The sequence below is a fragment of the Erpetoichthys calabaricus genome, chromosome 2 (assembly GCF_900747795.2).
Source record: "Erpetoichthys calabaricus chromosome 2, fErpCal1.3, whole genome shotgun sequence".
NCBI classification, from domain to species: domain Eukaryota; kingdom Metazoa; phylum Chordata; class Cladistia; order Polypteriformes; family Polypteridae; genus Erpetoichthys; species Erpetoichthys calabaricus.
Window position 1 is genome coordinate 215,052,064 of NC_041395.2, and position 15,672 is coordinate 215,067,735.

Consider the following 15,672-nt stretch of genomic DNA (forward strand, 5'->3'; position numbering starts at 1 on the left):
TTTGAGCTAAAGCACCTTAGCAGACTAGAGGGTGACCAAATCGACTGTTGACTGCGCAGATATCAATGACGTCATTACGCTAGCGTGCCTCAAGATCATGTGACGGGCACATTTGAAGCAAGCCTTGAAGCGACGCTTCGATCTCCAGTGCTTCGAAAGCTCGACAGTGTTGAAACCGAGTGTCGAGCGGCCCATCACTAGGCAGTTCTGTTCTGGACTCTGAACCATTCACATCTTGTACAAAAACAAGCAATTTTGCAGCCGAGCACATTATACGGGTGGCTGCCCCAAACCTTTGTGATGTCTCTGACTCATTCTTCTGACAGTGGCGTAGGCGGCAGGATGCAGCTTTCCCAGAAGAAACCAGGAAGGAACCTTAAAAGTACTCGGGTAGGAGAGTACCAGGGCCGTGTTTCTGGGTGGGTGGCGTGCTCAGCGGTCCGGAGTGGCATGGTGCAGGCTTCGCTCCCACCAAGGGATAATGAGCCCCTAATCCTACACAGGGAGAATGTGGAGGAGACCCACCGATGTGGGCTGGTCCCTGGGAGGAAAACGAAAAGGGCTTACTATATTCTCTCGGAGGAGAGGACTGGGCCGCCCGTTGGGACCAAGGTCCTAGAGACATATGGGCTATCCCCAGACCAGCAGGTAAAAACACTACAGACTTGGGAATATGATCCAGAGAGATCAGCTCGGGAGCAAGCTTATGCTCTCTGGGAAACAGTGGCTCAATGGCTGAGACCCTTTGAATTAAACACCCGGCAAATTGTGCAGCAGGTAGCCTGCTTTATTTTGCTGCAAGGTTTTCCCAATAACTTTGCCCAGCCGGTCTGGGGAGACTTCCATTCCATGGACGAGCTTATAGCTCAAATAAGACCGCAGCCAGCCTCGCAATCTGTGGGAGCAGAACGGTCCTCTAGTGGACTCCGTAGGGATTACGTCCCACTATATAAGTCCCTTCCATATAACCCGAAGCCTGTCCCGATGTCCCCGGGGCGCGGGAGCGCGGAGGGATGCGGGTGGAAGGAGGGAGGACGGTTATGTGCACTTTCAAACCCCCTGGCTACTGGTAATATGGGAGTGGTAATAATCAATGGCCATAAAGTTACAGCACTTCTGGATACCAGCAGCAACATCTCCGTTGTTGATTGCCGTTATGTACTACCGCGACAGGGAACGAAAGAAAAGGCCAGTATCCGGTGTGTACATGGCAATACTCGCTCATATAAAACTGCCCGGTGTGTCATCAGCTATGAGGGAGTGGTAAAAAAGTTCTCCGTAGCGGTCCATCCACACCCAGCTTTTCCTGTGATACTAGGGCAGGACTGGTCTGACAGTAAATGCGGTGTACTGATATACACTCTTCGTAACTCTATAGGCCTAGTCATAGAAGGAACAAACCCGTCTCAAGCTGTTTCCACACCGTGTAACCGGCCGGAGGAAAGAGATACGGAAGACTCCGAGGAGGACGGGGAGGTTCCTGGGCCGTCGCACATAAACACGTCATCAGCCCGGGCCTTGACGAGCCTGGAGGACTCCCCGCCCCTTGAGGTCAGACTGGACCCTCTCTCCAAGTTGCTATTTCAATTCAAGGATACACCGGCGTCTTTCAGGAGAGAACAATGGAATGACGACTCCCAGAAATTTGCTAAAAATGCAGTCGTGCTTGTCAATGGCCAACGCACTCATCAGCCCATGCCTCACGGCCCTCACTTTGTACTTGACAACGATCTGTTATATCAAGTAGCTGATCATGAGGGCGGAGTGCGGAAGTTGCTGCTAATCCCACGAACCTACCGGCGGCAGGCTTGTGAGTTGGCACACGCCCATCTCCTGGGAGGCCGTCTCGGCACCGAAAAAACTTTAGAGCGGATTAAGCTCAGATTTTATTGGCCGGGAATAAATGAGGAGGTTCGTCGTTTTTGCATTTCTTGTCCAGAATGTCAATTATGACAAATTCCTAGGAAGGACCGCGCTCCTCTCGTTCCCCTTCCCCTGATTGATGTTCCCTTTGAGCGTATTGGGGTCGATATAGTTGGACCCCTGGAGCCCTCGGCCCGAGCACATAAATATATATTAGTCGTCGTAGATTACGCTACCCGATATCCAGAGGCAGTTCCGTTGCGCTCTGCCACTACTAAAGCTATAGCACGGGAACTAATGGGTGTATTGGACGGCCTTTACCTCGGCGACGTTCAAGGAAACAGCCAAGTTACTCAAAATAAAGCACTTAAGGACCGCGGTGTATCATCCTCAAACCGATGGTCTTGTCGAGAGGTTCAATCAAACTCTCAAGCAAATGCTATGCAAGGTGGTCAGTGGGGACGAGAGGAACTGGGATCAGCTCCTCCCCCTCGTGCTCTTTGCTTATTGGGAAGTCCCACAAGCCTCTACGGGGTTCTCCCCTTTTGAACTGTTGTATGGACGACAACCCCGAGGATTATTGGATATATTAAAAGAAGGTTGGGAAGGAGAGGCTTTTCCCTCTACCAATATATTAGAGTATATCGCACAGTTACACGATAGACTCGGAAAAATCCGACCTATTTTAAAGAGTCACATGGAAGAGGCGCAAACAGCACAGGCCCACTATTATGATCTTGGCACGGTTCTCCGGGAGTTCCAACTGGGGGATCGCGTCATGGTGTTGGTCCCTACCTCGCATTCGAAGTTGCTTGCTCATTGGCAAGGCCCGTATGAAGTTAAGTAGAGGAAAGGGCTCGTCGATTATTTGGTGAAACAACCCAATCGTCGGCCGAGCGAGCGGGTGTATCATGTTAATTTGCTGAAGCCGTGGAAGGAGAGGGACCCTGATCCCTCCTCTGCTCAGCCCCGCTCTTTCTTTGCTCAGAGTGACCGCCTTAACTTCGGTACCGACTTAAATGCTAAACAGAGACAGGAACTTGAAACAGCGATCTTGTCTGTTCCGGAGGTAGTAAGTGAGCAACCCGGAAGGACCTCTCTGATTGCGCACGACATCGTGACAAATCCCGGAGCTGTCATACGAGAACGCCCCTATCGTCTTCCCGAAGCAAAGAAGGCAGAAGTGGAGCTTGAGATCAAGCGCATGCTGGAGCTAGGTGTGATTGAGGAAAGTTATAGTCCCTGGTCCAGCCCGATTGTCTTGGTCAGTAAGCCTGACGGGAGTTGGAGGTTTTGCAACGACTTCCATTGACTGAATCAAGTCTCCCAATTTGACGCCTACCGAATTCCTTGTGTGGACGACCTCCTTGAGAGACTTGGGCAAGCAAAGTTTTTGACCACACTTGACATGACAAAGGGGTACTGGCAGGTTCCTTTAACGGACTCTGCGAAGGCTAAGACCGTGTTTAGCACCCCTAGTGGGCACTGGCAGTACACTGTCCTCCCATTCGGGTTACATGGGGCACCAGCAACTTTTCAGTGTCTGGTGGACAGAGTGCTCCGGCCCCATAACGCGTTTAGTGCTGCCTATTTGGATGACGTGGTCATCTATTCCAGCACATGGAGGGATCATGTGCGGCAGGTGGAAATGGTATTGTGGACACTGGCTGAAGCCGGGCTACGAATTAACCCAAGGAAGTGTTTCTTTGGATTAAAAGAAGCCAAATATTTGGGCTACCTAGTGGGTCGTGGTATCATCAAACCAGTGTTCCAAAGTTGATGCCATATTAAACTGGCCCCGTCTGAATACCAAGCGACAAGTGCAGGCTTTTCTCGGGTTAGCGGGGCACTACCGCTGGTTTGTGCCCCAGTTCTCCGAGAGAGCAGCACCCTTGACAGACCTTACAAAGAAGAGGGCCTCAAATCACGTGGTATGGACTGACAAGACGGCCGATGCATTTTGTGACCTCAAACGGGCCTTTACGTCAGCACCCATATTAAAAGCACCCAACTTTACACTTCCTTTAATACTCCAGACAGACGCTTCGGACACAGGCCTGGGGGCCGTGCTGAGCCAAAGCGTCAATGGTGTTGAACAGCCCGTCATGTACCTGAGCCGGAAACTGCTGGATCGGGAGACCAGGTATGCGGCAGTGGAACGGGAGGCTCTTGCGATAAAATGGGCGATTACGCAGTTGAGGTACTACCTCTTGGGCTGTGAATTTACTCTGGTGACAGACCATGCACTCCTCCAGTGGATGGCCCTTCACAAGGAGTCAAATCCGCGGGTCACTAGGTGGTTTCTTGACCTCCAACCTTATAAGTTCTCGCTTGTTCACCGGAAGGGTTCTCTCCATGCCAATGCGGATTCCCTCTCTCGAGTCCACGACCTCTCGGACAGGTCCGCCCGACCCGGTGGGTCTGGGCTGAGGGGGCGGCCTTGTCACACACGTGCGCATGGGGAACAGCTGAAGGGCCTAATCACTTGTAGTTCTACACCAGGCCAGGGGGCGACGGAGTGTATGGACTATCTCTCTCAGTCCCTTGCAGACCTTTCCCGGGAAATCCCGCCTCTTGCCGGCCCCAAGGATGACGTCACTTCCGACCACGAGGACGCCACTCCCAGTTCCTGCTACGATGACATCATTTCCTTTCCAGGCCTTTAAAACTGCCACCTTGCCTGAGTACAGGCAGTTCTGTTCTGGACTCTGAACCATTCACATCTTGTACAAAAACAAGCAATTTTGCAGCCAAGCATATTATACTGGTGGCTGCCCCAAACCTTTGTGATGTCTCTGACTCATTCTTCTGACACCTTGTATAATATAGAATAACCCCAAAGAAAGGGAATTGTGTAACAACTTTTCCTTAATTTTTTTGTTTCTAAAACAGGTACAGGATCTTTCAAAACTTTGTGCAAAGAGGCAAGTAGATCTCCACTCTCCAAAGAATTCACTCAACATTTATACTAGACTAAGGTAATATAATTTAAAATTGAGCATTAAACTGTGTGCAGCATTAGATGATATGCAACCAGGCACTTGTCTCCTTTGGCCATATTTTATGACTTTGCTCCAGGCTTCTACCTTATTACAGTCATATTTTTATTCTTCTGTCAAATAACCTTGTCTCAATAGATATGTACCCACTTAGTATTGTCTGAAATTGTGCCAGATTAAACATCTCCTAACTAAATATTTAGTCTGGTATAATGCTCTCTGTCACATTGATAATAAGCCACCTGGTCTTGCTTAGCTAGAAGAAAACTATTCTACCTTTTATTTTTTTTGATTGCTTAATAAGAGTATATATCATTTGACATTGTGGGGTTGGGCAATTTTACATTGTCAGGTTCACGTTAGAAATTATTTCAGCCTTTCATGGATACTGCTGTTTGCTATCTACCTCCAGAGCAGATACAGAGTTGCCTTAAATTTTAATTCTAGACTGCAGTGTATGCAATTTTGAAAACTTGAAAAAGAACTTAAAGTACTGAACCTGCTTCCCTTGCTCCTCTTTCTTTTTATATATCTTCAAATTTTATTTCTTTTTTTCTTAACACAAATGTCAGCATGCATCTGCAAAGAAAAAAACATGTTAGAGGTTAATTCCACCATGAAAAGGAAGTTAGGTAGCAGACCCAGTATTTTGGCTATATCAATTTCATCAGACATGTATTTGAAGAGAGAGGTCTCTTTAGTCCCAGTAAAAGAATATAGCCACACAGAGCTTTGAGCCTATCATCGAGGTTAATCAAGGTATATGAAGTGTTCTGCAGTAGGCTTTGTGAGGTCTTTGATCTTAATGACTCAGTTCTGTTTTCTGAATCTGCTGTTTCACTTGCAAATACCAAGAGTGCCATTGTATCCTGTCCCTCTTATAAAATCAAAATCAAACAAAAGACATCAAGGTAGTCCTAAAAATATCATTTTCTGCATATTTTAGTTACTTTCTGCTCCTAGGCATCTATGTTTTACCTACTGTATGGACATGGCTGGACAGTAAGCTTATTCTCAGTCTGGGATCACATGCTTCTCCAGGTCTTAAAGACCAGCTAACATTTTAGTCTCTCCCTTTATCTTCTGTAATGGCAGCTTTTCACCTTTCACTCCTTTTATCTGCCCTGGCTTTGTTACCTCCTTCACCACCCATATATTTTATTTATATATATATATATATATATATATATATATACAGTGCATCCGGAAAGTATTCACAGCGCATCACTTTTTCCACATTTTGTTATGTTATAGCCTTATTCCAAAATGGATTAAATTCATTTTTTTGTTATATGCAAATTGTAAATGATTAATTTCAGAAGCTTAAGAAAAATATCAATATTAAAAAAAAAAAAAAGTAGTCAAACACATTGTTTTAACACTAGAATTACCAGAGTCTACGAAAAAACTCATAGATCCTGCCCACCTTAAAACCGTTCTCACCTCTCTTTTGTCTTCTAAATGTGCCGATTAAGACGAGCAGCAAGTAGCTGGCTATTCCATCCCCCACTGTTGCAGAACGTTCACTAAGTTTTCCCAGCTCATGCCTTGTTTGATTATCTGGGAGTGACTGAACTGCTGGAGTTTTAGAATGGAAATAATAGATCGTTATTTGGAATACACGCATTTCATGCATGTTCCGTTTCTTCAGTAATCTGTGTAAACACATTGCTAAAACAGAAACTTTTTCATATTTTAGTAATAAATGTTACAAAATGTAGGCATACACTATAGAATGTGTGAAGCCTGAAGTCCAAACATCAAATAAACACTTTCACAAAAGGTTCAAGGATGATACAACACCTTCCGTGGCTTAACGCTAAGATTTGCTGACTTGGAGCACAGCAGCCCTGCCGTGCTACAGAGACCCGAGTTCGATTCCCAGCTTTGGAGAAAGTGTTTTTTTTTCCTCAAACGGACATAAAATTTATAAATTGGTATGCACTATAAATTGTTAAGTTTAAAATGTCGATCGCGGTTATTTCTGTTGATTAATTCATGCTTTTTACTTAGAGTCAGAACAGGAGCTTGTTCAGCTTATTCAGCTTCTGATCTGACTCAAACAGCGCCAGTATAACTTCACACCCGATCTGACACTGTTCGTTTTCAAATAATATTGCATTACTTCCAAGGTTATTATAGTTAACGAAAACTAAAATCAAAACTGAAACTGTTATTAAAAAAACATTTTCGTAAACTGAAATAAAATAATTAACAAACCAAAATGAAAAACTGAAACTAAACGAAACTATTAAAGTATCTGGAAAGACAAACTGAAATAAAATAATAATTTGCTAAAATATTGTTAGTTTTCGTTTTTGAATGAATATTCTTGCTGTTAGTCTTTAACCCTTGTAAGTTTTAACTCTAAAACAGAAATTCATCCACCACAAGCCGACCGCACATATTCATCCAGTGAACGGCGGTTGGTGACGGAGGGTGGGGGTTCACACAGCATTTGCGGTGACAGAGCAAGCTGAATGCGGGTGCATAAAGCGTGTGAAATAGAAAGCTATTTACATGCCGCCTTTCTTTGCGCTTGTTGTATATCAAGATGTAATTCAAACGGCTGAAATCAGAATGTGCTGGTCAACAGGTGACTGCTTTTTGTTGACAGCAATTCACCTTTCACTTCACAAATGAGAAATCGTTTTTACTCTCTTATATGCGAAGTATAGAGAAAGTATAGTAATCATGAAAAAATTCAGCCTCAATATTTTGATGAATCTTGACGTTATAGACATCCCAGAGTCCAAAAATACAGTTTTTTGGAATTGTGCGTGTGTGTCCGTGCGCGTGCGTGTGTGTATGTGCGTGCGTAAACATAACTCAAAAACACAACTGGATAGATGGATGAAATTCAGCATGTGGTTGTTACACCACAATTGTAGATCTGTATTAACTTTTGGTCCAAATCCATCACCCAGACGTTGTACTGTACCTGAACACATACTCGATTTTTTTTTTTTTTTTTTTTATTCATTCAGCTGCAGAGTCCGATTTATTCAACTTTACTGTTATAATAATTGTTCTATACAGTAATCCCTCCTCCATCGCGGGGGTTGCGTTCCAGAGCCACCTGCGAAATAAGAAAATCCGCGAAGTAGAAACCATATGTTTATATGGTTATTTTTATATTGTCATGCTTGGGTCACAGATTTGCACAGAAACACAGGAGGTTGTAGAGAGACAGGAACGTTATTCAAACACTGCAAACAAACATTTGTCTCTTTTTCAAAAGTTTAAACTGTGCTCCATGACAAGACAGAGATGACAGTTCAGTCTCACAATTAAAAGAATGCAAACCTATCTTCCTCTTCAAAGGAGCAAACAAATCAATAGGGCTGTTTGGCTTTTTAAGTATGCGAAGCACCGCGGCACAAAGCTGTTGAAGGTGGCAGCTCACACCCACTCCGTCAGGAGCAGAGAGAGAGAGAGAGAGAGAGAGAGACAGATAAAAAAATCAATACGTGCCCTTCGTGCTTTTAAGTATGCGAAGCACCGTGCAGCATGTCCTTCAAGAAGCAGCTGCACAGAAGGTAGCCAACGTGAAGATAATCTTTCAGCATTTTTAGACGAGCGTCCGTATCGTCTAGGTGTGCAAACAGCCCCCCTGCTCAATCCCCCTACCTCAGAGAGAGAGAGAGAGAGAGAGAGAGAGAAGTAAGCTGGGTAGCTTCTCAGCCATCTGCCAATAGCGTCCCTTGTATGAAATCAACTGGGCAAACCAACTGAGGAAGCATGTACCAGAAATTAAAAGACCCATTGTCCGCAGAAATCCGCGATATATATTTAAATATGCTTACAGTGGTGTGAAAAACTGTTTGCCCCTTCCTGATTTCTTATTCTTTTGCATGTTTGTCACACAAAATGTTTCTGATCATCAAACACATTTAACCATTAGTCAAATATAACACAAGTAAAAACAAAATGCAGTTTTTAAATGATGGTTTTTATTATTTAGGGAGAAAAAAAATCCAAACCTACATGGCCCTGTGTGAAAAAGTAATTGCCCCCTTGTTAAAAAATAACCTAACTGTGGTGTATCACACCTGAGTTCAATTTCCGTAGCCACCCCCAGGCCTGATTACTGCCACACCTGTTTCAATCAAGAAATCACTTAAATAGGAGCTGCCTGACACAGAGAAGTAGACCAAAAGCACCTCAAAAGCTAGACATCATGCCAAGATCCAAAGAAATTCAGGAACAAATGAGAACAGAAGTAATTGAGATCTATCAGTCTGGTAAAGGTTATAAAGCCATTTCTAAAGCTTTGGGACTCCAGCGAACCACAGTGAGAGCCATTATCCACAAATGGCAAAAACATGGAACAGTGGTGAACTTTCCCAGGAGTGGCCGGCCGACCAAAGTTACCCCAAGAGTGCAGAGACGACTCATCCGAGAGGTCACAAAAGACCCCAGGACAACGTCTAAAGAACTGCAGGCCTCACTTGCCTCAATTAAGGTCAGTGTTCACGACTCCACCATAAGAAAGAGACTGGGCAAAAACGGCCTGCATGGCAGATTTCCAAGACGCAAACCACTGTTAAGCAAAAAGAACATTAGGGCTCGTCTCAATTTTGCTAAGAAACATCTCAATGATTGCCAAGACTTTTGGGAAAATACCTTGTGGACTGATGAGACAAAAGTTGAACTTTTTGGAAGGCAAATGTCCCGTTACATCTGGCGTAAAAGGAACACAGCATTTCAGAAAAAGAACATCATACCAACAGTAAAATATGGTGGTGGTAGTGTGATGGTCTGGGGTTGTTTTGCTGCTTCAGGACCTGGAAGGCTTGCTGTGATAGATGGAACCATGAATTCTACTGTCTACCAAAAAATCCTGAAGGAGAATGTCCGGCCATCTGTTCGTCAACTCAAGCTGAAGCGATCTTGGGTGCTGCAACAGGACAATGACCCAAAACACACCAGCAAATCCACCTCTGAATGGCTGAAGAAAAACAAAATGAAGACTTTGGAGTGGCCTAGTCAAAGTCCTGACCTGAATCCAATTGAGATGCTATGGCATGACCTTGAAAAGGCGGTTCATGCTAGAAAACCCTCAAATAAAGCTGAATTACAACAATTTTGCAAAGATGAGTGGGCCAAAATTCCTCCAGAGCACTGTAAAAGACTCATTGCAAGTTATCGCAAACGCTTGATTGCAGTTATTGCTGCTAAGGGTGGCCCAACCAGTTATTAGGTTCAGGGGGCAATTACTTTTTCACACAGGGCCATGTAGGTTTGGATTTTTTTTTCTCCCTAAATAATAAAAACCACCATTTACAAACTGCATTTTGTGTTTACTTGTGTTATATTTGACTAATGGTTAAATGTGTTTGATGATCAGAAACATTTTGTGTGACAAACATGCAAAAGAATAAGAAATCAGGAAGGGGGCAAATAGTTTTTCACACCACTGTACATATAAAATCCGCGATAGAGTGAAGCCGCGAAGCGCGATATAGCGAGGGGTCACTGTATATTACTAATTTGATTTGATTTGTTGTTGATGGTTCCTTAATTTACATAATATAACAATATAATCATTGTCTTGCGGTTTACTCCTCAAGTATCCATCCCCATATCCTAGTATACAAGAAAGTAGAGGGGAAAATAAAACGGCACTGATCGAGAGGCTGACTAGGTCATCATATAAGATCAGCATATTGTTACTGACCAATCACTTTTTCTTTAAAAACATTGTTTAACAATGAAGTGATACAAACAAAGGTAGGTAGGCGAAGAGATTCTGCCAAGTGATGAAAAACTAAACATACTAATGGGTTTTTGTATTTATTCTAAATTTATTAATTTTTGACTACTTTTTTTTTTTAATATTGATATTTTTCTTAAGCTTCTGAAATTAATCATTTACAATTTGCATATAACAAAATTTTTGATCTGGTATGACCTCACTGTCACACAGCTCTTACTTGAAAAGCAAGTGATTAATTTTTATATTATATATACACACACACACACATACATCTACCTAATAATAAATCTGTCTCATTTGTTCTTAGAACAGTCCAAACTCATTTAGGTATGAACTGAGGAAGGTATCAAAAGTTGGAGGATATCATGTGAGTGGTGAGGACAGTATATGAGATTGTGAAGGTTACAGAGGAAAGATGAGCACTGCTGGCAAGAACTATTATTATGTGAAGTTTAATGTAAAGAGGACAAAACAAATGAGGAAAAAGTTAAAGGTTACGTCCACATTGAAAATGAAAGCAGCTAAGTGATGAAGTTTTTGCTGCATAGCCTTCACTTGGCATGTAACTAAAGAGGAAAGAAAAGTTTATATACATACACACAGTACTGTGCAAAAGTTTTAGGCAGGTGTGAAAAAATGCTGTAAACAAAGAATGCTTTCAGAAATATAAATAATGATTGTTTATTGTTATCAATTTACAAAATGCAAAGTGAGCAAACAAAAGAAAAATCTAAATCAAATCAATATTTGGTGTTACTACCTTTTGCCTTCAAACCAGCATCAATTCTTATAGGTACACTTACACAAAGTCAGGGATTTTGTAGGATTATAGTCAGGTGTATGATCAACCAATTATACCAAACAGGTGCTAATGATCATCAATGTCACACGTAGGTTGAAACACAGTCATTAACTGAAACAGAAACAGCTGTGTAGGAGGCTTAAAACTGGGTGAGGAACAGCCAAACTCTGCTACCAAGGTGAGGTTGTGGAAGACAGTTTCATGTCATGGCAAGATTGAGCACAGCAACAAGACACAAGGTAGTTATATTGCATCAGCAAGGTCTCTCCCAGACAAAGATTTCAAAGCAGACTGGGGTTTCAAGATGTGTTGTTCAAGCTCTTTTGAAAAAGCACAAAGAAACGGGCAATGTTGAGGATCGTAGACATCAAGCTTATTACCCTTCGAAATCGGAAGATGTCCAGCAGTGCCATCAGCTCAGAACTGGCAGAAACCAGTGGGACCCAGGTATACCCATCTACTGTCCGGAGAAGTCTGGCCAGAAGTGGTCTTCATGGAAGAGTTGCAGCATAAAAGCCATACCTCCGATGTGGAACAAAGGCCAAGCGACTCAAATATGCACGAAAACATAGGTGCAGAAAAATGACAGCAGGTGCTCTGGACAGATGAGTCAAAATTTGAAATATTTGGCTGTAGCAGAAGGCAGTTTGTTCGTCAAAGGGCTGGAGAGAGGTACAATAATGAGTGTCTTCAGGCAACAGTGAAGCATGGTGGAGGTTCCTTGAACGTTTGGGGCTGCATTTCTGCAAATGGAGTTGGAGATTTGGTCAGGATTAATGGTGTTCTCAGTGCTGAGAAATACAGGCAGATACTTATCCATCATGCAATACAATCAGGGAGACGTATGATTGGCCCCAAATTTATTTTGCAGCAGGACAACAACCCCAAACATACAGCCAAAGTCATTAAGAACTATCTTCAGCATAAAGAAGAACAAGAAGTCCTGGAAGTGATGGTATGGCCCCCACAGAGCCCTGATCTCAACATCATCGAGTGTGTCTGGGATTACATGAAGAGACAGAAGGATGTGAGGAAGCGAAGCTGGCCAAGGATAGGTGTGCCAAGCTTGTGGCATCATATTCAAAAAGACTTGAGGCTGTAATTGCTGCCAAAGGTGCATCGACAAAGGCTGTGAATACTTATGTATATGTGATTTCTCAGTTTTTTTATTTTTAATAAATTTTGCAAAAACCTCAAGTAAACTTATTTCACGGTGTCATTATGGGGTGTTGTGTGTAGAATTCTGAGGAAAAAAATGAATTTAATCCATTTTGGAATAAGGCTGTAACATAACAAAATGTGGAAAAAGTGATGCACTGTGAATACTTTCCGGATGCACTGTACATTGTACTAAAAAACATTTAATGTGCACACAAGTATTAATATAGGTTTGCATGGCCCCATAAAGTGATAGTGTTCAAGGGGGTGGCACTAATGAATAGAAGGAATCACATTGCATTACAGTTGTAGTCAAAATATAGAACCATTTTATTGAACAAATTTTGCAAACAACTTAAAACTATAATTTTGACAACATATTTTCAACCATCCAAAGAGGCATTTAGACTTAGTAAAATATTCAGAGGTGCTTGCCAAAAGTTGTATTGCACTGAACATGGTTTAGAAAAGGAATAGAGTATTTATTTTTTGTAAACCAACTACACTTTCTGTCAATGTTAACAATCTCTGTCCACTGACACATTAGCTATATGGATTGTAATGGTGTTGGTTATCTCGATCCACCGCTTGCTTTTTTTGTCATAGGCAGTCCTCTAGCAAATGCGTCTACAAGTGACATCTGACTCGAGTGTCCTCTAGCTTTTTCAGTTTTACCTGAGGACGTAGACGGTGCCAGTCTTAGTTCCATACATTCATGGTACTCCAAAGCATATTTGCGGCTAAGGTGGTGCAGCAAATTGCTTGTGTTACCGCCTCCAGCGACAACTTTAGCTCAACAGCATTTGCATTAAATAGTTGTTTGGTCCACATCCGACCTTTTAAAACCAAAATCTCCAGACAACAGACGTGGCTCCTTTTTTCGGCAAAAGTTCTTCTGTGTCGTCTTGTTCAACTTTATTGTCTGCTACAGTTTCAGTTTCGGAATGTTCTCTGTCAATTTTCACCGCTCAATACTTCCACTAACGCATGTACTCCGTCGCATGCATGTTTAGCGGTGTAGCAGTGAAAAATGACCCCCCTTAAACAGTTTCCCGTTGCGCCATGTTCCAAACGTTGCTTAGGCTATTTAAAAAGGTATTGCTGTATAAGAAAAATACATATACAGTGATCCCTCGCTATATCGCGCTTCGCCTTTCGTGGCTTCACTCTATCGCGGATTTTATATGTAAGCATATTTAAATATATATTGCGGATTTTTTGCTGGTTCGCGGATTTCTGAGGACAATGGGTCTTTTAATTTCTGGTACATGCTTCCTCAGTTGGTTTGCCCAGTTGATTTCATACAAGGGACGCTATTGGCAGATGGCTGAGAAGCTACCCAACTTACTTTTCTCTCTCTCTTGCGCTGACTTTCTCTGATCCTGACATAGGGGGTGTGAGCAGGGGGGCTGTTCGCACACCTAGACGATACGGACGCTCGTCTAAAAATGCTGAAAGATTATCTTCACGTTGCTACCTTCTGTGTGCAGCTGCTTCGTGAAGCAACATGCTGCACGGTGCTTCGCATACTTAAAAGCTCAAAGGGCACGTATTGATTTTTCACTGTTTGTTTTTCTCTGTCTCTCTCTCTCTCTCTCTCTCTCTCCCTCTCCCTGCTCCTGACGGAGGGGGTGTGAGCTGCCGCCTTCAACAGCTTTGTACCGGCGGTGCTTCGCATACTTAATTCCAAACAGCCCTATTGATTTGTTTGCTTTCCTCTCTGTTTCTGATCGTCTGTGCTCCTGACGCACACTCCTTTGAAGAGGAAGATATGTTTGCATTCTTTTAATTGTGAGACAGAACTGTCATCTCTGTCTTGTCATGGAGCACAGTTTAAACTTTTGAAAAAGAGGCAAATGTTTGTTTGCAGTGTTTGAATAACGTTCCTGTCTCTCTACAACCTCCTGTGTTTCTGCGCAAATCTGTGACCCAAGCATGACACTATAAAAATAACCATATACAGTGGTGTGAAAAACTATTTGCCCCCTTCCTGATTTCTTATTCTTTTGCATGTTTGTCACACAAAATGTTTCTGATCATCAAACACATTTAACCATTAGTCAAATATAACACAAGTAAACACAAAATGCAGTTTTTAAATGATGGTTTTTATTATTTAGGGAGAAAAAAAATCCAAACCTACATGGCCCTGTGTGAAAAGTAATTGCCCCCTTGTTAAAAAATAACCTAACTGTGGTGTATCACACCTGAGTTCAATTTCCGTAGCCACCCCCAGGCCTGATTACTGCCACACCTGTTTCAATCAAGAAATCACTTAAATAGGAGCTGCCTGACACAGAGAAGTAGACCAAAAGCACCTCAAAAGCTAGACATCATGCCAAGATCCAAAGAAATTCAGGAACAAATGAGAACAGAAGTAATTGAGATCTATCAGTCTGGTAAAGGTTATAAAGCCATTTCTAAAGCTTTGGGACTCCAGCGAACCACAGTGAGAGCCATTATCCACAAATGGCAAAAACATGGAACAGTGGTGAACTTTCCCAGGAGTGGCCGGCCGACCAAAGTTACCCCAAGAGCGCAGAGACGACTCATCCGAGAGGTCACAAAAGACCCCAGGACAACGTCTAAAGAACTGCAGGCCTCACTTGCCTCAATTAAGGTCAGTGTTCACGACTCCACCATAAGAAAGAGACTGGGCAAAAACGGCCTGCATGGCAGATTTCCAAGACGCAAACCACTGTTAAGCAAAAAGAACATTAGGGCTCGTCTCAATTTTGCTAAGAAACATCTCAATGATTGCCAAGACTTTTGGGAAAATACCTTGTGGACTGATGAGACAAAAGTTGAACTTTTTGGAAGGCAAATGTCCCGTTACATCTGGCGTAAAAGGAACACAGCATTTCAGAAAAAGAACATCATACCAACAGTAAAATATGGTGGTGGTAGTGTGATGGTCTGGGGTTGTTTTGCTGCTTCAGGACCTGGAAGGCTTGCTGTGATAGATGGAACCATGAATTCTACTGTCTACCAAAAAATCCTGAAGGAGAATGTCCGGCCATCTGTTCGTCAACTCAAGCTGAAGCGATCTTGGGTGCTGCAAGAGGACAATGACCCAAAACACACCAGCAAATCCACCTCTGAATGGCTGAAGAAAAACAAAATGAAGACTT